Source organism: Tenrec ecaudatus, chromosome 7 (genome assembly GCF_050624435.1).
Source record: "Tenrec ecaudatus isolate mTenEca1 chromosome 7, mTenEca1.hap1, whole genome shotgun sequence".
Taxonomy (NCBI): Eukaryota; Metazoa; Chordata; class Mammalia; order Afrosoricida; family Tenrecidae; genus Tenrec; species Tenrec ecaudatus.
The window spans coordinates 66,187,151-66,212,328 of NC_134536.1; the positions used below are offsets into that span (position 1 = coordinate 66,187,151).

General features: G+C 44.9%; 1 protein-coding gene and 1 non-coding gene across 2 annotated transcripts in view; both read right to left on the bottom strand.

The window, feature by feature from the left end:
- CRYBG1 (crystallin beta-gamma domain containing 1) overlaps positions 1-25,178 on the bottom strand; it is a 281,201-nt gene that overhangs the window by 248,507 nt on the left and 7,516 nt on the right. The gene's annotated exons all lie outside the window — the stretch shown is intronic.
- TRNAR-UCU (transfer RNA arginine (anticodon UCU)) lies at positions 20,604-20,674 on the bottom strand. The gene has a single exon. It is a non-coding gene; the product is annotated as a tRNA-Arg (tRNA).

Here is a 25,178-nt window from a genome sequence, read left to right on the forward strand (position 1 = left end):
CTTTCCCTAGTAACAGCCACAGAATGCCATAGTCATCCTACAATAAAAGTAATCTTACAAGGTTTCAGCCGCTAGCCTCAAATACTACTTATTTGCTGGCCATCGCTACCAACTCTATTCCATCCCAATATCCATTTCCTCTTCTTTAACATATGACCCTGTTTATATTTGAAGTGAGAAATATAGTCAACTGAAATATGTAATCTCCTCGTCTCTTTTTCTAGTTTCTCTTCCAGCCAAACCAGGCCCCTGGATGGGGTCAATGGGTTCCTCTTGATGGCTCACCAAAAGGTTGGCAGTTCTAACCCACCCAGAGGCACTCGGGGAGAAAGGCCTGTGATATGCTTCCGTAAAGACTACAGCCGGAACAGAGGCAGAGGGAGCGGCAGGATGAGGGCCTGGGATTGGTGCTTATGGCCTCCATGAACAGCAGAAATGTGAGTGTCCCCTGTGCTGTGAGGCCAGACGGGCCTGGCTTCCATCAGGGAACATTCTATCAAAGACTCTGCAGACGAATCTTGATCAAAATGGGTGTATTCAGAACAGAAATGTGAAATGTCTCCAGCTTCCACAGGTCTTGCAGTCATAAAGTTTGGGGGAACGCCTGCAAGCAGTGCCCGAAGATCATCTTTAAACCTTGAACCCCAAGTTTTCACTGAAGGCTTCTTATAAACAAACCATAGTTTAACTGGACTAGTTGTTGTTGTTGTTTTTAAAGGCCACTACGAGCATTATGCTCTTCCAAGAACCATCTATAGAAGTGGTTCTCAACCTGTGGGTTGCAACTCCTTTGGCAGTCGAACGACCCTTTCACAGGGGTCGCCCAATTCATCACAGTCGCAAAGTGACAGTGATGAAGTCGCAATGAAAATAACCTTATGTTGAGGGGTCACCACCACATGAACTGTATGAAAGGGTCGCGGCCTGAGGGAAATTGAGAACCACTGGTCTGTAGGGTCGCCCTGAGTTGGCATGGAGTCTGTGGCTCGGAGTTCTTAGATGAGATCTCACTGACGATAGCAACTTGAAAGATTAAATAAGTACCTTACAAAACAAAACGAAACAAACACACATCTCTGTCTGGTCATGTGAACTGCAACTCACAACTCCACAGGAGGGACCCTCTGGGGTCCAGAGGGTGTCAGTCGCTATGAGAGCACAGAGCCTCGCTCTTTCTCCTGCTGAGTGGCCAAGGTTTTCAACTGTTGCCCTCGCCGTGGGCAGTCCGAGGGTTTCCTGACAGCGGCACCAGGACTCCTTCAGTAAGTCATGGGCCAGTGAACGTGTGAGCGTGAGAAGGGGTGCGGACACTCAGGAATCAAGGTCACTGCATTGTACGGAGGGCATTGTTGAGTCAGTGTAAGTCTTGCTGTGTTCTCAACCACAACCAAATAAGGAGGACAAGGTTTAAAAGGATGACACCCGAGAAACATATATTGAGCAGTTCTACATCTGTAACGCGTGAGAGCACTCGGACTCTGAATCAATTCAGTGGCACTGTGGCTTGTGGTTTTTGAGGTGGGAGGGTGGGGGAGTGGGGTGGGCGGGGGCAGTTTCCAGCTAAGGTGATCACCTGCCATAACTGGAGTCGATGAGATGTAGGTAGATGTCCCTGGGGGGAGAGATTGCCTTCATGGAAGCAATCTGCTTCTGAAAGGTCCGAGCCTTGAAAACCCCAGGAGCAAAGTGTTGCTCTACTCTGGTCCACACGTCTGACTTGACTGCGCAGCCGCCGCCCGTGAGTTAGGAGCCTCGGTCGCTCCCAACAAGAACCCTGTGAGTTAGCCCTGGGGTTGCTAACCACAAGGTCGGAGATTCAAACCCAGCAGCTGCTTCGCTGGAGAAAAATGAGGCCGTACAATCTGGAAGCCTTATACAAAGCCAAGACCCCCTCTCTGCCACTGCTGTTAAACCATTGTTTGTCAGGTCAACTATAGTAGTTTTTCAGGCATTCCCATTGCCTCTGGAGACACCTCTGTACCATCCCCTTCAAAACCACGTCTCTGATTGTAGTCAGATACACCCAATGCACTGCCAACAAGTTGATTCCAACTCATTGCGACCCTGTAGGGCCAGGTAGCACTGCCCCGTCCGTTTCCAAGACTATAACTCTTTATGGGACTGGGAAACCTCATCTTTTCCCCTCAGCATGACAGGTGGTTTCAAACTTCCAGCCTTGTGGTTAGCAGCCTCACCCGGAACCCCTGTACCCCCAGATCATATCCTTCCTTAATCAGGCTCCCCAGTGGCTTTAGACCCACTTTGGCATGACCCACAGGAAGAAACCCATTCTCTAACACAACTCAGACACACACAATACTTATCCAAGATAAGAATAACTGGGAATGAAATTCAACCTTGCTACTTGGGGTTCACTGGCAGGTCTGTATGCTGATGTTCTAGTCTCTGAAGTGTATTTTGAGGGGGGAAATATTTAAACCTGCTGTACCGGACAGAGGCTTCAGAAAGTGTGTGGGAAAATGGACTTCATCGATGGTGCGATGTTCCAGTGAACTTTCGAAGCCACCTTGTGCTCAGAAGTCCTGAGCGACGCCAATGATGAACATGCCCGAGGGGTCACCGACAGTTGGGGGCTCAGGTCCACTGAGATGCACCTCGGAAGAAAGGCCTCTGGCTCTTCCTCCGGAAAACCAGCCGCCGAGCCCCTCCGTGGCACAGTTCCACTCAGGTCCTCGTGGAAATCCGTATCGTGGCGGCTGGAGGGAGGCCTTCCCAGAGACACTCAGTGCCACGGACCCCATTCGGCCTCAGGACAAGCCTGCGGGACCGGGGGGAAGTGGCCGTGAGGCTCCTGTGCGACAACTCTTTACCTAAGCAGAGTGCCCCTCACAGGGGTCCCAGGGGTCCGCCGCCGGCTTAGAACCGATGACCTTCCACTGAACATCCCCGCACTTAATCCGCTGCACCACCAGGGCTCCTTTTCCCAGGAGACCTACTAAAAGCAAACACAAACAGCCAGCTGCCATGGAGTCCGTGTGGACAACGCCATGGAGGATTTCCAAGGCCGTCCCTCTCCCACAAGCACTCTCCTCGCTCTCCTGCAGCGTCCCTGGCCGGCCGGTGTGACCGTCCCACCTTGGGGCTAGCTGTCCAGAACGCAGCGGACTGTAGTGCCTTGGAGGAAGAGACCTCTGAGCGGATATCCAACAGATAAGTAGTTCATCAGGATAAAGGGATGGTGGGAGGTAGAGTCCCAAGCAGAAGAAATCGCTTGCTTGTAGTTCCAGAAGCGATGGAGCATGGGACTTTTCTGAGGAGTGAAAGTGGGTCCCAGATGAAGATGGGAAGGTCCTGAGGGCCCCTGGAGGACGTGGAATGCTACCCTCGCTCTTTTAAGCCCGGAGTTCTCCGATCTCATCCCAGGCATCGCAAGGCCCCTCAGAGATGCTTCCTAGGCCACAGGGAAAGTTTGCCCCACTGGGGTGGCTATGCTGTTGGAAGTCATGACAGCAATATTTTCAATTCCAACAGAGTCACTGATGGTGGGTAGCTTTCAGTGAAACTTCCAGGTGAAGAGAGAGTAAGAAGAGCCTGAGAAACTACTTCTAACCATCACTCAGTGGCAGCCTGAGGCTGCACAATAGAATAATACTGTCTGACAGAGGGCCGAAGAGCAGGCCCCCAGGCTGAAAGGCAACAGTGGACTTAAGCATGCCCTCTCCTGAGAACGAGGGCTGTTCACTGTTTTCTATATGTGGTCTCCATGACTTGGAAGTGACTCCGGGACACCGTCACCATAGATAGAGAGCTCACCGTGTGCCGAGAACTGCCAAACCTGTCCTATGTGCGTCAACCCTCTTCATTTTCACAGCAAGTCGGCGAGGCAGCGGCTACCATCCTCTTTGTTCCACCATGAAGGAAAGCAGAGAGGTCACTCTCAGAAAAGTTCAGAAAGGGACAGTTTCTTGTATGCTCTGCGATCACGCCACTTTACACCAGACCCCGCAGAGAGTGCAGGCAAGCCCGTTTAAATCATTTTCAGGTGGCCACACGAGAAAGGGTTGCCAGAGCCCATGCCCTCAACCACTCGGCTATGCCCCGCTAGCTGATGACCCAAGGAAAAACCAGTGAGACCGGGCAGAAGGAACGGATTTGAAAGAGAATATGAGTTAGTACTCACAGGTTTTACTGTCAGCTAGGACTGATACTTCATTGCAATGTTCCTTAAAATACTCCTACGAGATTCCTTTTAAGGGATTTTACATGATCTCCCACACCACTAAGCAACATCATGATAAATGGGAAGAGGTTGACCTTGTTGAGGATTTTGTCTGGCTTGGATTCACCATCAGTGCCCATGGAAGCAGCAAAGAGCAAACATTGGTCTGCGTTAGGTCAACCTGCCGCACGCAACCTCTTGGTTTTTTGTTGTTGTTGAAGTTTGTATTGGTACTTCATCCACATGTCATACAATTCAATAATTCAATCATATCAAGAAGAGTGGTACCACAACATCACTACACTCAATTCTAGAACATTTTCTTCTTCCTAGTACTCATTGTTACCGGTAATCATCTTTAATTGTGGCAAAAACATGATCAAGAAAACATTCTTCAATTCAACAACTTCTACATATATAATTCAGGGCCATTGATTATATTCTTCATGTTGTGAAACCATTATTGATATCCTTTTCCAAAACATTCCACCCCCTTTAGCACAGACTCAATGTCTCTTAAGCAAAAACTCTTCCTCCTTCACCCATGATAATCATTGGTTGAGTATTTTTTTTAGTAGTTTGCTTGATGTAGTATTCACATGTAATACCTACCCATAGTTAAATCACTTTTTTAAAGAGTTGTATGGATTACAAGCCTTCGGTGACTGATGCTGGTGTGCTTCTTGCATGTGGACTTTGTTGACATCTCACTTAGATGGCCGCTTGTTTGGAGACATGCCTTTACGACCCTAAATGCTATTTTATCTGATAGCCGAGCACCATCTTATTTCTTCACTGCATTTTGCTATAACATCTGTATCTTCTGTGTTCCTTTCCTGAGGGCGAGTATCGAGCAGGACCATGATATAAGGATTGTTTTTAAGGTGGAGCTAGGATTTAGTTTGAGTCCAAAATCCATTCCTGGATGTATGCTTTTTTTCTCTCTCTTTTAATTTGTTGTAATTTGGGAGTCAATACATATATATATCATTCCATAGTTCAGTCACGTCAAACAGAATTACACAGTCCATATAATCTGAAGTTGAAGGAAGGATTAGTACCAGATGTTGAAGGCCATTAAGACTCAGCCTTGACGGATAGGGCAAGATATGACAAAACAACGATGTATAAATTACCAAGGGCATATGAGGGAGGGGGGAATGGGGAGGGAGGAGGGGAAAAAAAAGAGGACCTGATGCAAGGGGCTTAAGTGGAGAGCAAATGCCTTGAGAATGATTGGGGCAGGGAATGTATGGATGTGCTTTATACAATTGATGTATGTATATGTATGGATTGTGGTAAGAGTTGTATGAGTCCCTAATAAAATGTAAAAGAAGAAAAGAGAAAAAAATGATTAGGGCAAAGACTGTACAGATGTGCTTTATACAATTGATGTATGTATATATATGAACTGTGAAAAGAATTGTATGAGCCCCAATAAATTGTTAAAATTAAAAAAAAAAAAGACTCAGCCTTGAAACGGCTGAGAAGTCTCATGACCTATGTGTCAGTGTTTGCTGAATTCTTCTGTGACTTTACGTTTTGAACAGACTGTTAAGAACAAGGACAAGAAAGTATGCAAGGTCTCAGAAAAACAGGTGGTTTAATTTTCTCAAGGATTTCTGGTTTGGCAGAAGATAGAGTTGTTATGTGTATCAAATTAACAATGAGATAATTAACCCCGGGTTGTTTCTGCATGGATATAAGGAGCGTGTAGAATAAACTCAGGTGCTTCAGTCCATCCCAATTCTTTCTGTTTCTCTTTTTTCCCTTAATCCTCACTCCCCCTTTCAGGACTGTTTGACTAGTCGGCTGGCTCCAACAAGGTGGAGCCCAAACAGGGACTCTGAAAATGGGGGACAAAGTGAAGGACACCACAGATTACAAAGGTATACACGAAGAGATTGGTGTGCGGTGAGTAACTATTGGGAGAAAAAATGGGGCAAGGAAATAGCAAGCAGATTTTTGTAAATATGCTTCAAATATGTTAAAGCTAGAGGAGCAAAAGTAAGTTATCAAAGATTAGAGAAGTTTTTAGATTTTGTGGTTAAAGTATGTCCTTGGTTTCCTGAGGACAGGACTGTAAATATTGAAACTTGGCAAAAAGTAGGGCAACGGTTAAAAGATCACTATATTGCTAATGGACCTAGTAAGGTTCCCATAGACTCATTTAGTCTGTGGAATTTAGTTAGGGATAGCCTGGACCCTAGGCATGAGGGACTCCAGAGTGAGAATAACCCATTTGCATGCTCAAACAAAATTAAAAGTAAAGTTCCTTTTGCTCCTCCGCCTCCTCCCCCTCCGCTGCTGAAGCTGCTGAGAAGTAACCTTGAGGGCTTTGAAAGCGAAGACGAGGAACTTCTTGACCCTGGAGATGTGGAGCATTTAGAGGACGAGTTGGCACATTGTCATGATGAGGACTTAGGAATTTTTGCCGCCTCTGAGGCACTTCAACCTGAGAGTCATAACCCAGTACAAGAGACTCAGGAGTCCTGCCAGGATGAAACAAAGGTGGTAGGCTGGGAGGAAGCTTATGCATCATTAGCAGCAAAAGTGAGGGAGAGGCAACTCAAGTTAATAGAAAAGCACTGTCTGATAGAGCCCCAGGAATGGGTGCCAAAACTTACTGGGGCCGAGGTATTTCAGAGGCCTCAGAGTGCACTCAGCGAAAAGAATCCTTTTCTAGAAGACTAGCCAGTTGTAGCTCCAGTTATGGCTAGGGCTCCAGGGAAAGGATCTATGCTTAGTGCTGCCGTACCTGCTGCAGCAGAACGAGGGGAGGATACAGGGGAGTTCAGTGTGCTGCTCCCTGTGATTGAGCGACAGGATGCTCAGGGTAATCTGGTCAGAGATCGTACTCCAATGCCTTTCAAACAGCTAAAATAACTCAATGTTGCTTGTGCCCAATATGGCCCAATCGCTCCATTGCAGTGCTTGCCCCGCAGAATGGAAACAATTGACTTTTGAAAATGCAAATACTGCCTGCCAGGCAGCGCTGAGACCTTTTAGAAAAAAAGGGCAACCTGTCTGATTATGTCAGACTATGCTCGGACATTGGCCCTTCCTTTACTCAGGGGCTTGCTATAGCAGCTGCTTTGCGAGGAAAAACAGTAAAGGAGGGTTAACGATACTACAGAACGTATGGGAGCCCTGCAGCCTGGGCTCCCTTCCCCCTCTGCTACTCCAGCCAATGCATATAAGATCATCTTAGACTTAAAAGACTGTTTTTAAACCATCCCGTTGGATCCAAATGATCGCCTTTAGTGTTCCCTCCACCAACTTCAAACAGCCTATGAAGAGGCATCATTGGCTTGTTTTGCCTCGTGACATGGCCCTGACCTGGTATTAATTTGGGGAAGAGGGCTTGTTTGTGTTTTTACGCAGGATGCTGATGGAGCGTGGTGGCTGCTGGAAGGGTTGGTGCAGTTTGCAAACCATGCAGATGGGAATTTGCCTCGGAGTGCTTCAGGGGACATCGTGCAGTGAGCAGTACTGGGCTTACGTTCCTGATCCACCCCTCCTACACCATGCTCTCTGGGAAGGTCTAGAAATCACGGTGTGATTCCCTGTTCAAGGTGAAGAAAATGTAATCCCATGCACTCCGCAGTCTTTTTCTCCTTGTGGACGAGAGACTCGAAAGAATAATAAAAGCATACTGTGGAGATGGTGTCTCACGGACAAGCCCATCCAGTATAACATCACAAGAGAGACACAATACTCAAAAAAAAAACTGCCAAATGGAAAATAGGGGCTTCTTTGGGGGACGTGAAGCTTATGGGCCCTTCCTCCAGACCTCAGGGAAACGTTACTGCCTGCGTACCATCGCTTCATGTACTTTTGACCGGGAATATAACTATAGATCATGATGATTCTAAGTTTAGCATGTCTTGTAATAATTGTAAGTTGTCTAGTTGTATTGCCTGGACCCCTGGAGGTATTGTCATCACCATTCTGTATCAACCTTCTTTTGTTATGCTGCCAGAGAATAGTACTGGGCCTTGGTATTCAGAAAGAGGGTTCCAGGTATTAGAAGAGATTGAAAAGCATTAACCAGGCCAAAGCATTTTGTAGGTTTGCTCATAGCAAGTATTTTAGCTATATTTCGTTTAGTTGCTACTGCTACTACTGCAGCAATTGTACTTTCACAAAACATACAAACTGCCCACTTTGTAAATGAATTATCCAAAAATGTGACTAATGTGTTTGGTACTCAAGAAGATGTAGACAGGAAGTTAGAACAAAAAGTAAATGCTCGTTATGACATGGCCATGTATCTAGGAGATGAGGTGCAGGGGCTTAAGGCCAGGTCTAGTCTACAGTGCCATGCTGTATTTACACTGGATCTGTGTTACACCTAAACAGTACAACAGTAGTCAGCAGAGCTGGATTAAAGTGAAGAATCATCTTCAAGGTATTTGGCATAATGCTAATGAGTCTTTAGATTTATTACAACTCTATCAAGAAATATCAGCCATACAAGATGCTAAGTCTCTTGATGTTGATGCCACTAAGGTGGCTGAGGATCGGCTCCAGCATTTTCGAGATGGTTTCCCTTAGTTAGGAAATCTCGGAGGCCTACCTCACATGCTTACGTCCATGGTCACAGCGGGAGTGTGTGTATTGTTGATCTTATGGATACTCCCTATAATACTGCACAAGGTTATGGTTGAATTATTGGCCTTAAGAACAAAGCTTCATGAAGTGCACTTACACACTTTCCCCCCTCCCCAAACATGGGTGTAAGGCGGAGGCTGGTTAGTCAGAGATGGGTAAGATCGAGTCTGAGTCTCCCAACCTAAGACAGGCTATAGTCGCCTGGAGGACTGTGACTGATGATGGGTAAGAGCGATTTCAGGACTCAACAACCTAAGACAGACACAGTCATCTGCCGATGTTTTGAGTAAAAACGTCTTCAGTAAATAAAAAAGGGGGAGATGTTGAAGGCCATTAAGACTCAGCCTTGACATTTATGGAGGCCTAGACAAAGATATGTACATGCAAATATATATATGAGGATGGGGAAATAGATCTATATGTCTATATTTATAGGTTTAGTAATAAGGTGGTGGAAGGACCTTGGGCCTCTACTCAAGCACTCCCTCAATGCATGAATACTTTCTTTTATTAAATTGGCACTCTACGATGCTCACCCTCCCGACACAACTGCTGAAGTGAAAGCAGGTGAACAAGTAAATGTGGTGAAGAAAGTTGATGGTGCCCGGCTATCAAAAGAGATAGTGTCTGGGGTCTTAAAGGCTTGAAGATAAACAAGCGGTCAGCTAGCTAAGAAGCAACAAAGCCCACATGGAAGAACACACCAGCCTGTGTGATTGCATGGTCCTGAAGGGATCAGTTATCAGGCATCAAAGTACAAAAAAATCATATCATTGGCTGCACACCTCCATGATACGATTGCCAAAGACAAACGGGTGCATAAGCAAATGTGGCGAAGAAAGCTGATGGTGCCTGGCTATTGAAAGAGATAGTGTCTGGGGTCTTAAAGGCTTGAAGGTGAACAAGCAGCCATCTAGCTCAGAAGCAATAAAGCCCACATGGAAGAAGCACACCAGCCTGTGCGATCATGAGGTGCAAAAGGAACCAGGTATAAGGCATCATGCAAAATATGAGTCATGAGTCTTGAGACCCAAGGCCCAATTGTCGGCCACTGGAGATCCCCTCATGGAGGGGTTGTTTAGGAGAGGAGATGGGTCAGTCAGGGTGCAATGTAGTACCAATGAAGACCACAGCTTTCCCCCAGATCCTGGATGCTTCCTCCCGCCAACTACCATGATCCGAATTCTACCTTGCAGGACTGGATAGGGAAGAGGTTGTACACTGGTACATATGGGAGCTGGAGGCACAGGGAATCCAGGGTGGATGATACCTTCAGGACCAGGGGTGTGAGGGACAATGCTGGGAGAGTGGAGGGTGAGTGGGTTGGAAAGGGGGAACTGATTACAAGGATTCACATGTGACCTCCTCCCTGGGAGATGGATGGCAGAGAAGGGGGGGAAGGGAGACTCCGGATAGGGCAAGGTATGACAAAATAACAATCTATAAATTATCAAGGGCTCATGAGGGAGAGGGGAGTGGGGAGGGAGGGGGAAAAAGAGGACCTGATGCAAAGGGCTGAAGTGGAGAGCAAATGCTTTGAAAATGATGAGGGCAAAGAATGTACAGATGTGCTTTATACAATTGATGTATGTATATGTATGGATTGTGATAACAGTTGTATGAGCCCCTAATAAAATGTTAAAAAAAAAAAAAGACTCAGCCTTGAAACGGCTGAGAAGTCTCGTGACCTATGAGTCAGTATTTGCTGAATTCTTCTGTGACTACATTTTGAACAGACTGTCAAGGACAAGAAAGTATGCAAGGTCTGGGGTTTAATTTTCTCAAGGATGTCTGGCTTGGCAGAAATAGAATTGCTATGTGTATCCAATGTGCTTGCTTAACAATGAGATAATTCACCCCGGGTTGTTTCTGCATGGATATAAGGAGTGTGTAGAATAAACTCGGGTGCTTCAGTCCATCAGACTGTTGCTCTCCCAATACTTTCTGTCTCTGTTCTTTTCCTTAATCCTCACTCCCCCTTTCAGGACTGTTCAACTCGTCGGCTGGCTCCGACAATCAGAACCTACATTGTGAGACTCTGGGGCACAGAAGGCGTGAATGACAGTGGGAGTCCCAGATCCATTTGTAGAAATACATAGGAGATAAGGCTCCGGAGAACTCCCCTGGTCTAAAATCGAGGGATGGGAGGAAAGCATAGAGCTTGGGAGAGAGGAGTACAGAAGGTCAAAGGCATCAATCTGACCTAACAGTTAGCACTGTGTCAGCAGTGATGAAAGCTAGACCTGATTGGGTTTCCAAACATTTCTGTATTTCTGGTTTGCATTGTTTTGTTTGGCTTTTGGTTGTTGTAGAGATTTTTCGTTTTTTGTAGAGTGTGTCTCAGAGGTGTTATGTCAATGGAGGTCACCCTCTTGAAGCTGTGTTATATGCTTTTCCGTTTCTCAGTATATGAAACACAGGATTGGTGAACCTATACGGACAGCACGTAGAATAAGGGGTTCAGGGGAGAGGGGTACAATGGTGGTGGTTGGGTAAAAGGGAGATGATGTCAAGGAGTCCATATAGAAAAAGAATGTTTGGAAACTGATTGTGGTAGCAACTGTACAATTTTACTTGGCGTGATGGAAGTATGGAGTGATATATGTATTAAATCCCAATGAATAAACCACACACAGAATTTTCTTATATGAGGCACTGCAAAATGCAGCATACTGATATCTCTATATATTTTTCTGTATTTTCCAGATTATCAATAGTAAATTCTAATGCTCCCTTCCCCTCCCACATTCATTGTTTACACCCCAAATCCTCTCATCCTCCCCACCCACCCCCATATCCCCGATAAACTATTGCACCCATTATTGTCTCTGTGCATCTGCTTCTTCTGTGATTCACAAACTGGGAAACCCCATGGAAATTTTTTTTTAACAGCAAGAAGAAAATAATATTAATAATATAAAGATAAAAGTTAAAAATAAGCAGTAAGAAAAAAGAGAACATCATGAATATTTTAAAATCCAGAAAAGAAATTTCTCCTATGGAAAAAGATAGAAATATTTGAGCCTAGAGCAAACCCAGGTTGAGACAAGAGAAAGGTCAACTGACCAAGTATCCTTTTGTACCACGGTTGATCCACCGTCATCAAGTGGACAACCATCTCTGTCTGATAGTAGAGCTGTTTGTGCCCCTCCTCTGGGGCTGAGGGGATCTGCCAGAGGCTTCATCTGAATCTGAAAATGGACTTTGGCCTCCCACTGGCCTACTTAGCCTTCTATAAATTGGATGTTCTCAAAATTTAAGCTCTGATACGTTTCACTTCACTATTTTTGGATTTTGTTGTCACCTTTGAATCACACAGGCTGGTGTGCTTCTTCCGTATGGACTTTGTTGATGCCTCACTTAGATGGCTGTTTGTTTGAATACAAGCCTTGAAGATCCCAGCCACTATTCCCATTGATAGCCGGGCACCATCTGCTTTCTTCACCACACTTTGCTGTAGCACCCTCATCTTCAGCGATGCCTTCATAAAGGTGAGTACTGAGCAGGGCCATGTGTAAAGAATGACCTGTTCTTGGATTGGGGCTAGGGTTAAGTGGGAGCCCAGAATCCATTTGCTTGTTCACGGGTTCTAAATGACTCTGGTTTACTTTGGTGGCCATATTATGATAAAAATAAAACCCAACAAGAACAAAAGGCAGAGAAAAAAAAACATTGTCAATCATCCCCCTGGGGTATAGGGCGATTGCACTAATAATCAATAACAACAAAAAATTAACAAAAAAGAAAAATGGTCACTTATCCCCCTGGAGTACAGGTTGGTTTCATTAATAACATCAATAATTTATCCAATGGCATAGAATTTAAGGTTCCGTGAATAAGTGAGGTTCATGCAAGTAGGGTCCAGCTGTGAGCTGCACTCCCTGAGCTGTTGCTTTGTACAGATTGATTTCTTAATTGGTTGAGCTCTGTTTACGCTGAGCCTGGGCGCTGGTGTTAGAAAATTTTCCTGTAACATTTGAAGACTTCTTCAGTGTATTGAAAGGCAAGGTTACTCTGAGGACTAAGTGAGATACTCCTGACTCAAGCCGTATGTTCAATTGCTTTATATGCATGTGAAAGTTGGACATTGGGTAAGGAATCCCAAGGAAGACTATATACATTTGAACTGGGAAACACTGCCTATAAAATAATTGTTGAATGTGCGGTTGATCCAGCATTTTAGCTGGGTGCTCTGAGCTTTACACCAAGTGTACAGTGACACCTCGTGGCAATAATGTGTTATTGCAAATATTTCTTTTGCTGTTTTAAGAATCAGGCTGCTTTAAGAATCAGGATGGAGAGATGGAGATACTCTCCATCTATATTCACTGAAAAATAGTTTTAGAATCTACCTAGCTAATTAGTTTTCAATCTACCTAGTTTTCTTTTTTTTTTCTTCTTTTACATTTTATTAGGGACTCATACAACTCTTACCACAATCCATACATATACATACATCAACTGTATAAAGCACATCCATACATTCCCTGCCCCAATCATTCTCAAGGCATTTGCTCTCCACTTAAGCCCCTTGCATCAGGTCCTCTTTTTTTTCCCCTCCTCCCTCCCCATTCCCCCCTCCCTCATATGCCCTTGGTAATTTATACATCGTTGTTTTGTCATATCTTGCCCTATCCGGAGTCTCCCTTCCCCCCTTCTCTGCTGTCCCTCTCCCAGGGAAGAGGTCACATGTGGATCCTTGTAATCAGTTCCCCCTTTCCAACCCACTCACCCTCCACTCTCCCAGCATCGTCCCTCACACCCTTGGTCCTGAAGGTATCATCCACCCTGGATTCCCTGTACCTCCAACCCTCATATGCACCAGTGTACAGCCTCTGTCTTATCCAGCCCTGCAAGGTAGAATTCGGATCATGTCTACCTAGTTTTCAATAAGAGCTTCTCACAGAAAAATATTCCCATGGTAACATTGAATATGAAATAACGATTCAAATAATTTGAAATAACGATTCGAAATTTTTGTTCTTTAAAGAATATGAATTTATGGAATGGAAAATTAGGATGCAAATTCATGATAGTTATTAATATAATACAATATTTGGCAAATTTCTTTAATTCACACCTTACAATCCATCTATATTGAAAAGTAGTGAATACCAAAAAACTGAACTCATACAGATAAGGCTTATGACAATCTTTTCAATAGAAACCTAGGCTTTGTTTGTAGCAATGGAAAATTACACATAGTATTTTATAGTCTGCATGGGACCGTGTAATGTTTGATCTGTTGTATACAGGGGGGCTTTGGGTCAGGACCGGCTTAACAGTACCCAACAACAACACCGATACATAGTCCTCATGCTAGCCACAGGGAAATGATTCCAAATGATTTTAAGATACATATCCACATATCTATTTAGATATCATAATTCCATTATATTTTCATTCCATTTTTTCTATGAACCTTTTGAAGTCCCCCTCATGTCTACACACAAACACATACCACTGATAAATTACTTCAATGTTACTATGAGATAAAGAAACTTTCATTAAACAAGATATCATGATGTGAGCGATGTGTCTCCACATGTCCCCCACCGAGTTCGATCCACTTCTGAAGGGGCGCTTCCCCTCGGTAACCGTTCGGTGTTCCTGAAAGACTTCTGTGCTCTAGGGCATCCTCCACACAAAATGGCGGCCTGGGCTTCCGCGAGGACTCGAATTATGTTTCCTCTCAATGTTCTCTGAGTTTGGGCAACGGAAAGACCTCTGAAGGAGCGAGGGCAGGTTTGCAGGGTGGATGAGTAAGGTTTCCCAGTGAACTTCTCACAGGACTGGCCTTGGCAGCCAAAAGAACAAGGAGGTAGTTGTCATGAAGGAAAGATGTCCTTGGCACTACATTCCTGGTCTTTTCTCACCAAACTTCATTTCCATTTTTTAATTTTCATAATTAGCCCCTGAGATTATGCTGCAGCCTTTGAAAAAAATCCATCAAGATTATCCTCGGGGATCTCACTAAACATACTCTCTCTCAAACTTAACTAGCAAGGAATGCCTTCTTTTTAAAAACAAAACCATTTTTAATCGTTTTATTAGGGGCTCATACAACTCTTATCACAATTCATACATATATCATTTGTGTAAAGCACATTTGTGCATTCATTGCCCTCATCATTCTCAAAATATTTTCTCTCCACCTAAACCCCTGGCATCAGCTCCTTATTTCCCCCCCTGTGTCCCCGCTCCCCCTTCCCTCATGAACCCTTGATCATTTATAAATTATTATTTTGTCATATCTTGCCCTGTCTGATGTCTCCCTTCACCCACTTTTCTGTTGTCCATCCCCCAGGGAGTAGGTCACATGTAGATCCTTGTTATCTGTTCCCCCTTTCCAACCCACCCTCCCTCCACCCTCCAGGTTTCGCCACTCTCACTACTGGTACTGAGGGGTTTATCTGTCCTGAATTCCTTGTGTTTCCAGTTCCTATCTGTACCAGTGTACATCCTCTGGTCTAGCCAGATTTGTAAGGTATTGGGATCATGATACTGGAGGAGGAGGAATCATTTAAGAACTTGAGGAAAATTGTATGTTTCATCGTTGCTACATAGCATCCTATGGCTCATCTCCTCCCCGAGGCCCTTCTGTCCAGTGTCCTACAAATGGGCCTTGGGTCTCCAGTCCACACTCCTTCTTCATTCACTATGATATGATTTTTTTGTTCTGATGATGCCTCATGCCTGATCCCTTCGGCACCTCGTGATCGCACAGGCTGGTGTGCTTCTTCCATGTGGGCTTTGCTGCTTCTGAGCTAGATGGCTGCTTGTTCACCTTCAAGTCTTTAAGACCCCAGACATTATATCTTTTGATAGCTGGGCACCATCAGCTTTCTTCACCACGTTTGCTTATGCACCCATTTGTCTTCAGTGATCGTATCAGGGAGGTAAGCACACAGTGATATGATTTTTTGTTCTTTAATGCCTGATAACTGATCCCTTCGGCACCTTGTGATCACACAGGCTGGTGTGTTTCTTCCATGTGGGCTTTGTTGCTTCTGAGTTAGATGGCCGCTTGTTTACCTCCAAGCCTTTAAGACCCCAGACGCTGTATCTTTTGAGAGCTGGACAACATCAGCTTTCTTCACCACATTTGCATATTTACCCGCTTTGTCTGCAGCTGTTGTGTCGGGAAGGTGAGCATCATAGAATGCCAATTTAATAGAAGAAAGTATTCTTGCATTGAGGGAATACTTGAGTGGGGCCTCAATGTCCTTCTGCTACCTTAATACTAAACCTATAAATATATGCACATAGGCCTATTTCCCCATCCTCATATAGATGTATTTGCATATGTACATGCTTTTATTTAGATCTCTACAAATACCCTTTGCCTCCTAGCTCTTTCCTCTATTTCCTTTGACTTTCCTCTTGTCCCACTATCATGCTCAGTCTTCAGTTGGGTTTCAGTAATTCCTCTTGGTTACATTACCTTGATCATGCCCTACCAGGCCACCCACACCCTCCTCACCACTGATTTGGATCACTTGTTCCCTTGTCCCTGGGTTTGTTAACACCGCTACCTTTCTCCACACCTCCCTCTCTCCCATGTCCCCTGGAACTGTTGGTCCCATTGTTTTCTCCTCCAGATAGTTCATACAATCTATCTTACTTAGACAGACCTGTGGAGATAACAACATGCACAAAAACAAGACAGAGCAAAACCAAAGAACAATATACAACAAAATAACAACAAATCAATGACCAAAAAAAAGCAAAAACCAGAAAGAAAAGCTTTTAGTTAGTTAAAGGATCATTTGTTGGCCTTTAGGAGTGTTTTCCAGTCCAGTCTGTTGGGGCACCATGCCCTCACCCCCAAATCCACCTTCAGCATTCCCTGGGGACCTTGATGCTCTGTTCCCTTGCTGTTCTGTTGCACCCCCTTAGTGTTGCTGTTCTGTTGCACCCCCTTAGTGCTGCTGTTCTGTTGCACCTCTTAGTGTACAAAACAGTTTTATTGGCACTTCATCTACATATCATGCCATTCAAGAGCTGAACAATCATTACCACAATCAATTTTATAACATCTTCTTCTTCCTTGTACTTATTGAGATTAGTGTAATTATTATTTTCATTTGTCACAAAAAGTATACATAACAAAATAATCTCAAATTCAACCATTTCTATATGGATAATTCAGTGCCATTGATTATACTCTTCATGTCACACAACCATTATTGATATCTGTTTCCAAATTATTCCACCATTAACTTAAGCTCAATGCCCCTTACTACGCAAAACCTCTTCCTCGGGCATCTGTTGTAACCATTGACCAGCTTTGGTTTCTTGTTTTAGTAGATTTCATATTCTTGTTTTCTTGATATAAAATGCACATATCATACACTTTCATACTTAAGTTGCATTTAAAAAGAGTTGTGTGTGTATCATCACAATCGGTTCTAGTGCTCCCTGCCGCTCCCACCCTCATTCCGATAAACCATTGCATCAGTTCTTATCTCTCTGCAATCCCTCCTCTGTGCTTCATAAACTAGGAAACCTAGTGGAAACGATAAAAAACAAAAACAACAGGAAATAAACATCATCATAATACAAAAATAAAGAGTAAAGACAGAAAAGACCACGAGCAATGCATTTAAAGCCAGAGAAGAAATTTCTGTCGTGGAACAAGTGAGAAATATTTAAGCCTAGAACAAACTCAGGCTGGGTCAAGAGGGCAGTCAACTGACCAAGCATCATATTATACCATGGTCCGATCCGCCATCATCACGTTGACAACCGTCTCTGTCTGAGAATAAAACTGTTAGTGCAGGAAGATCCGGGAGCCACTCCTTTGGTTGGAGTTCATCTTTGAAGGCACCCTAATGGGCGCAAGACAAGTGTGTTCCTGAATGACTGTGTTTGCAACCATTCGCTCATCTCAGAAACATGTTTAAACGTCTTTGTTAGGAATAAACCTCTGCATGCACGAACTGGAACGCTAGTAGAAATACATTTGACACATGGTTTTAATCGCAATGCTTTCACACCTCACACAATTTAGTCACTCGGTCATCTTGTGAGGAGTTGTGCAATCATCACCACCATCAATTTCAGAACCCAGTGGCAATGCTTTTCACTGAGCTCGTGTGTATGTGTGTGTGTGCGCATCCACACGTACACTGAATGAGCTTTATCCCAAGGAAACGCCACACACTTGCCAAGGCTGTCACGCTGCACATGCATGGGTCAGGCATCAGGCTGGAGGCTTCTCCTGACTTACAAGGCTGCAGAGGCTGATGAACCCATACAGGCAGGACAGGTGGCAGCTGCTGGCTCGTGACCCGAGAGCTAAAGATCAGATGATGGTGAGTTGCATGCAGGATGACAAGCAATGAAGTGAACTTTGCAAAACACTCCATATGCATTGGCTGCAGAACGCACCCCAGAGGAAGCTCCTCTTACAACTGACTGGCTGATCACATCAGACCCATCATGGAAGTAATCACGTTATATGAGTATTACATGACGGAAAGGCAATGAGTCCAATGTATCCCAATCCACCGAGAATCCCAACTGATCAAGTTGAAACATAAACATCACAGGTAAGGAAATCTCATGACCCAACACCACAGTTAGGGAAATCTCTGAAAATTTCAGTCAGTTTCACATCTGAAGTACCATAAATTTCATGAACGATTCATCAAGTTTTAATTTTTATTTTAAACTTTTAATTGTGATTGCATGAAAGTTTACAGAACAAACGAGTTTTCCATCCAACAATTCAAACACGTGGTGCTTCGTGTCGCTGATGTCTACCCCGACATGTAAGTTCACTAACCCGCCTTCCTCCTCCAGCCCTCGCCCCTCCGTCGGCCCTCATTTTGGAAAAGAGGCTCTCCTCTTCATCTCCACAGGCAGGTTGTTTCGAGGAGAGCATGCCTCCTTGGTGTTTGTTTCTGCCATAGCCATTTCTGTGGGTCAGTTGAAAATTGAGCCAAGGCCTCATTCTTAATATGCATAATATTTTTAAATATCAAAACTAACCCCGTTGCTGTTATTCCAGCTCATGGTGGCACATGCATCACAGAGTAGAACTACTCCGGATGGTGTTTGTGGGCTTGAGGGGGTGGTGGTAATCTTCACTGCCCACCTAGCCTTTGTTGCTTGCCTGTCTTGATCTGGAAGTCTCCTGAAACCTGTCCACCACGGGGGACCCTACTGGTATTTGAAACACCATCACAGTGACTGTAGCAGTGACATAATCTCCTGTCAACTTGAGCAAAGGGGTGGAGTCTAGCTGTCAATCAGTTCATAGCAAATAATGCCTCTTTGTGGGCATGGCCTTCTCCTGAAGATTCTAGGAATTCCTGCCTTCCTCCCTGGAGACTCTCTCTCTCTCTGCTTTGTATTCCTGTTGACAAGCCACATGGAGACACACTGATGGAGCCAGAGCCCTGGACCTGGAGGAGCCACATGGAGACCCACACCAGCACTAAGATGCTTCCACCACCACTGGATCCACAAAACTTTCCACCCACTGGCCTGTGATCTTCCTGCATTAGGCATTATTGCATGGTTGCATGAGTCTAAAGAGGAATTTATAGACTAGTATCAGACATATGGGATAATATCAGACTTATGAAATTAATCTGGACTGGGATGTTCTTTAATATAAAATTGTACTTTGATATAAAGTTCTCTCTTACATATATGTGAGTGTCAATGAATTTCTTTCTCTAGTCTACTCAGACTAACACAGTGACTCATAAACCAACACAATTCAACAAGCTAAGAGGTGGGTATTAGAAATTAGTCTTTGCTTTCTAGAAGTGGCTAGAAGTCCTAGCAGGGAAGAGGCTTGGTTTAAGAAGGCCAAAAAGACAGATAAAAGGGTTGTGTTCTGGGAAGGGACTAGAGAGCAAGGGTCCAAGTGGAAGACCCAGCCATACCTTCTCCCCACAGAAGAAAATATTGACTCTGAGTTTGGACGCCTCTGTTGTGGAGGTCTGCACTGCCCAGAGTCTGCCAGAACTCTACTCTGCTGAAGACAGTGCATCTCCGTTTCTTCCAACTTTCCCTTCTGATAATTTTATTTCACAGAAACGGAAGTGGTATTAAAGAGAACTACTGCCTTCTGATGTATAAGGAAGAATTTAGTTTGAAAGATTAAAGCAATGGACATTGTGGAAGACAGTACATGTTCAGTTTCGTCTACTTCAACAAATATGTATTGAACGCTAGGTATTGTGCTGCATGTTGTTATTGTTAGCTGCTAGCTTGGGCTGAGTTCTCTAAAGAAGCAAAGCCAGTGAAGCTTGTATATGAGGGTGTATTAGTCTGGGTATATTAGAAAAACATATCCACAGAAACTCATGTATAAGAGAGAGTTTTACATAAAGGGTAAGTGCACATCAAGAAAACATCCCAACCCAGTGCTGCTCAAGCCCACAAGTCCAACATTGACCCATTAACCCATATGTCCAACACCAGTCCACAAAGTCCTCTTCCATCTCACTAAACACACGCAATGATGCCTATTGCAGGAGGAAAGCTGAGTCAGTGAATGTGCAAGCATCTCGGCACTGGCAGGGGTCTCCACACGGCTGCTCCAGCACCCAAGGCTGCATCAGGGTAGGTCCATGTGACTTCTCCTCAGGATGTCTTGCAGGAAGTGAGCCTTGCCAGCTAAAGCAGGGAACTGGTGAAGGCAGCTGCACCCTAGTGTGACCATCAGAAAGCATGAGACCCAAGAACTTGAAAGACGAGGCTCACTGAGCCATTTATCCCTTTGTCTTTTAATTAACCTCACATGTGTTTATCATCCAGGTTGGCACAATAAACTAACTACCTCAATTGGTGCATTGGCTGGGAATCGAACCCGGGCCTCCCACACAGAAGGCGAGAATTCTACCACTGACCCACCAATGCACCAATTGAGGTAGTTAGTTTATTGTACCAAACTGGCCAATAAACACATGTGGGGTTAAATGAAGGGTGGAGGGATAAATGGCTTATGAACCTCGCCTTTCGAGTTCTCGGGTCTCTTACTTTCTGATGGTTGGACCAAGGTGCAGCTGCCTTAGTCAGTTCCTACTTCAGCTGACAAGGCTCACTTTCTGCAAGGCATCCCTGAGGAGAAGCCACATGGACCTATCCCGATGCAGCCCTGGGTGCTGGAGCAGCCACGTAGAGACCCCTGCCAGTGCTGAGATGCTTACACTCTCACCGATTTGGCTTTCCTCCTGCAGTTGGCGTCATAGTGTATGTTTCGTGAGATGGAGGAGGACTTTGTGGATTGGTGTTGAACATATGGGTTAATGGGTTCATGTTGAACTTGTGGGCTTGGACAGCACTGGGTTGAGATGTTTTCTTAATAAGCACTTACCCTTATACTTACTCTTATACATGAGTGTCTATGTATTTGTTTCTCTACTGTAGAGGGAGTATCTTAAACAATGGAATTATTTTCCCTCAAAGGTATTTATTTAGTTGCTTTTTTTTTTTTTAAACAACCTATCACCTTCAAAGCGATCTCCTTTACACTTAATATAGTTGTCAAATCTGCGATTCCATTCTGGAAGCAATTTTCAAGCTCATCTGATTGGATGACTGACAGCACCTCCCTCGTTTTTTTCTTCCCCTCTTATGTCTTCAAATCGCTGTCCTTTCATGTCCCCTTTCATTTGTGGAAACAAAAAGAAGTCACATGGAGCGAGGCCAGGTGAGTAAGGTGCATGGGGCAAGAGAGGCATGCTGTTTATTGGCAAAAGCTGGCACACTGAGATGGTTGCTTGAGCAGGTGCATTGTCATGGTGGCAAAACCAGTCCCCTGTCTGCCACAAATCAGGTCTTTTTTGTCACACAGTTATGAAATCTTTTCAGAACCTCTAAATAGAAAGCTTGATTAACAGTCTGACCTGGTGGAATGAACTCCAAATGCACTATCCCTCTCACATCAAAAAAGAATATTGGCTTCTTTTAGGTACCCCCTCACAGGCAAAGCGGTTTATATTAAGGAAATGATTCACACAGTTCTCAAGGCAGGCAAGTTCCAAGTTCAGAGATGAGATGTCAGGCTGGCAGCATCTCCTGACTTAAGTAGCTACAGAGACCGATGAACCCAAGATCATCAAGTCAGCCGGCCAGCTTCTGGCTGCAGAAGAGAATGGCTACGACAGATGGCAGGCTGCTGCTGTGCCCAGGATCAGCAGGCAACACAGTAGTCTCTGGTTTAAGACCAAAGATCTGGAGGTCAGATGATGAGCCAGCTGCAGGATCCAGATGGAGCAAAAAACAAGAAAGTTTACCCATAACATCGGCTTATATTGGTAGCAGGCCATATCCTAAAAAACAAACAAACAAAAAAACCCTTTCTTTAATTTGATTGGCTGCTCACAGCACATCTGATTATGGAGCTGATGATATTAATTTAGATCTCATCCTGGGGATTGTTATATCTTAACTGACAAACCTGGTCCAGACAAGTTGCCACAGAACCGTAGCTATCACAGTCTACCTCTTGTCCACTTGGCAGCTGTACCTATCTCATTTTTAAATAAAAAACAATTTTAAAGTATTTTTGAACCTATGATACAACTGAAATCCCATTAAACACAGTTACACCTTACGTTGTATAAGGGAACAAGACAAAAAAATATATAATGCAAACCTACAAGGAAGAAATACTCCCAAAATTACAGTCCTCATTTCACCTACTTATCACATGGCTGTAGCCAGTGCTTGGAACCACCATCTTCTACCGCCCAGTTCATGTTCCATGTGCCCTCAGCAAGTGACTCTGCTTTTCATGGTTCTTTGTCTGGGGCAGGGGCTGGGGGTGGTGGGAGAGGAGGGTGATCCCAAACCTCCATTCCTGAATGGTCTTCTCACAAGTGGGTTGCTGTCGTTTACCATTCATCGACTTTCTTCACAGACCATTGTCGTGTTAAGAGACACCCTAAGGATTCTCCTGGATTCCAGGCATATTTTTCTTTACTTCCAATATGTAATATTAATATGATTTCCCCGTGGTAATCAGGATCAACCAGAAAGCCCAATCTAGTCATGCCCTTCTTTTCCTGTGGAACCAGAGACATGAGCAGTCCAAAGAGGCTGGGCAGCCTTCTTGACTTCCCGTTCAATAGAATCAACGTTGGAAGGATTCTCCAGATGGAATGGTCCCTCCCTTTGTCACCGAGGCCGTCAGCACTAGAAGAGCAGAAGGCCTCGGGCACTTTTTCTTTTGCTTCCATGTGGACGTGGCATACCAGTCCCTCTTCCCAACCTGTAAGCTTAGTGCTGTTCTCTGTAGCACATACTTCTTAAGGAGGGGGTCAGTTTGGCTCTGATTGGGGCTGGCCCTCCAGCCCAATCTTTCCATTCATTGCCCCATGTGGTTAAGTTGCTTTCAAGCCCAAATTTTGTGAGTGGGTTCGTATGATTAATAGTGAGTCACACCACTCCCATTTTCACTCCCTTGGTTCCTGGATCAGTGAATCCTGGCTATGGGAGAAAGAGGAAGGCACTGATTTGGAGAATGGATGGCCCCAGGGAGAACATTGCCTCAACCCTGCAAAGCGTTGCCACCTAGCTGGCAATGAATTATGTCCTCGGAAGTCATTCCATCACTCCAAGAAGCCAGCTGCTTCAGAGGGATGGGGAACATGACCAGATCAATGAATTCCATGAGCACAGGCCCATTGCTACACTTCATTTGCTGTGCAATGAGTTTCTTGACCGGAGACAATGGTTTATGGAATACCAAGGCAGTAGAAACAGGATACTGTAAGTCCATGGATAGCAGTTTTAGCAGAAGCATCGCATGCAAGGCAAATTCATATACAAAGTAAGTGTCTATTCCAGTAAGAACAAACTACTGCCCTTTCCATGATGGACGTGGTCCTATGTAATCAACCTGCCACTGGGTTGGAGGGGGATTTCCCTAAGAATGATGCATATGGTGGATTCGGTGTTGGTTTCTGCTGCTGACAGATTGGGCACTCAGCTGATTTAGCCAGGTGGCTGTGCTGCGTGGAAGACCACATGCTGCTGAGCTCATGCATACCCTCCATCCCTGCCACCATGGTCACTTTGCTCATATGCCTGTTGAGCAATGACAGGAGCGGCCGGGGAAAAGAGGATGACTGGGGAAAGAACATACCATTCGAGCCACTTGATTGTCAAAATCCTTCTCTGTGGAAGTAATTCTTTAGTGAATATTCTCTGAGACACTTTTTTAGTCCATTCAGAGAAATCTACCTTCAGACCTCTTCCCCATACCTCCTTGTTAGCAATTTTCCTATCATGTTCCTTCCAAGTCCCTGATCAGCCAGCCAAACCGTTGGCCACAATACATATTTGCATGTCTGGCCATTTTCCTTCCAAGCAAAATGAACAAGGAGTTGTACTTGTAAAAGCTGTGTCTCTTGGGCGGACTTCCCTTCACCACTGTCCTTCAGGGAGGCCCAGAAAAGGGGTGGAGCGCTGCTGCTGTGCCCTGCCCAGTGGTGCCTGTGGGCTGTGAAGAGCCATTGGTAAGCAATCATCCGCTTCCTCTCCCTCGGGCAGCTGATCACAAGGAACTGCCCTGGAGACGGAAAAGGAGAGGAAACAAGAAAAGAGGGGCATTGGGGCCACTTCCTCAGGCAACTGAGTTGTGTTTTCAAGTCTTGCTCGAGCCCAACCTCCTCTATACTGCTTCCATTTAGTGTCGCTGTGCATCTCCCACTGGGGGCCTCTGTGAGTCTGAAAGCAACACGTTTTTCCTGGGCAGCTCAAACCCCACAGTGACTTGGTGGCCCACAGTTAGGCTATCGGTCTTTAATAAGGCCCAGTAACAAAGCAGAAGCTGTTTCTCAAAAGGAGAGTAGTTAGGTGTGGAGGATGACAAGACTTTCCTCCCAAATCCTGAGGCTCTGCTCTGTGATTCACCAGTAGGGGACTGCCAAAAACTCCACACTCCATTTCTATCTGCCACTCACACCTCAAGCCCCACTGGATCCGCAAGGTCCCATGGTCCAAGTGGCAGCGTGGCTCGCATGGCAACCTTCTCTTGTTCTGGGCCCTTAAAACTAGCAACTCTTGAGCACTTGATACTTCGGCCAGAGCAGCACACCCAAAGGAAAGATCCGCTGCCTCCAAAATCCAAAGAGACTTAACAGGCATAGGTCTCCTTTGAAGTTGCGGGAGGGGCCAGATGCACCAAATTAACCTGAACTTGAGTAGGGATTTCTCAACATGCCCCACGCCACCGGGCCCCTAGAAATTTCACTGAGGAGGAAGGCTGAATTTTTGTTAGGCTAATTTCCCGCTCTCTAACACACATATGTCTAACCAGTAAGTCTCCAGTCATTGATATTTTTGTGATGACGGTGAAACGTCTTAATACGGCTCTTCTGCCCGTGGCTCGGCAACTCCCACCAAATGATTGGGT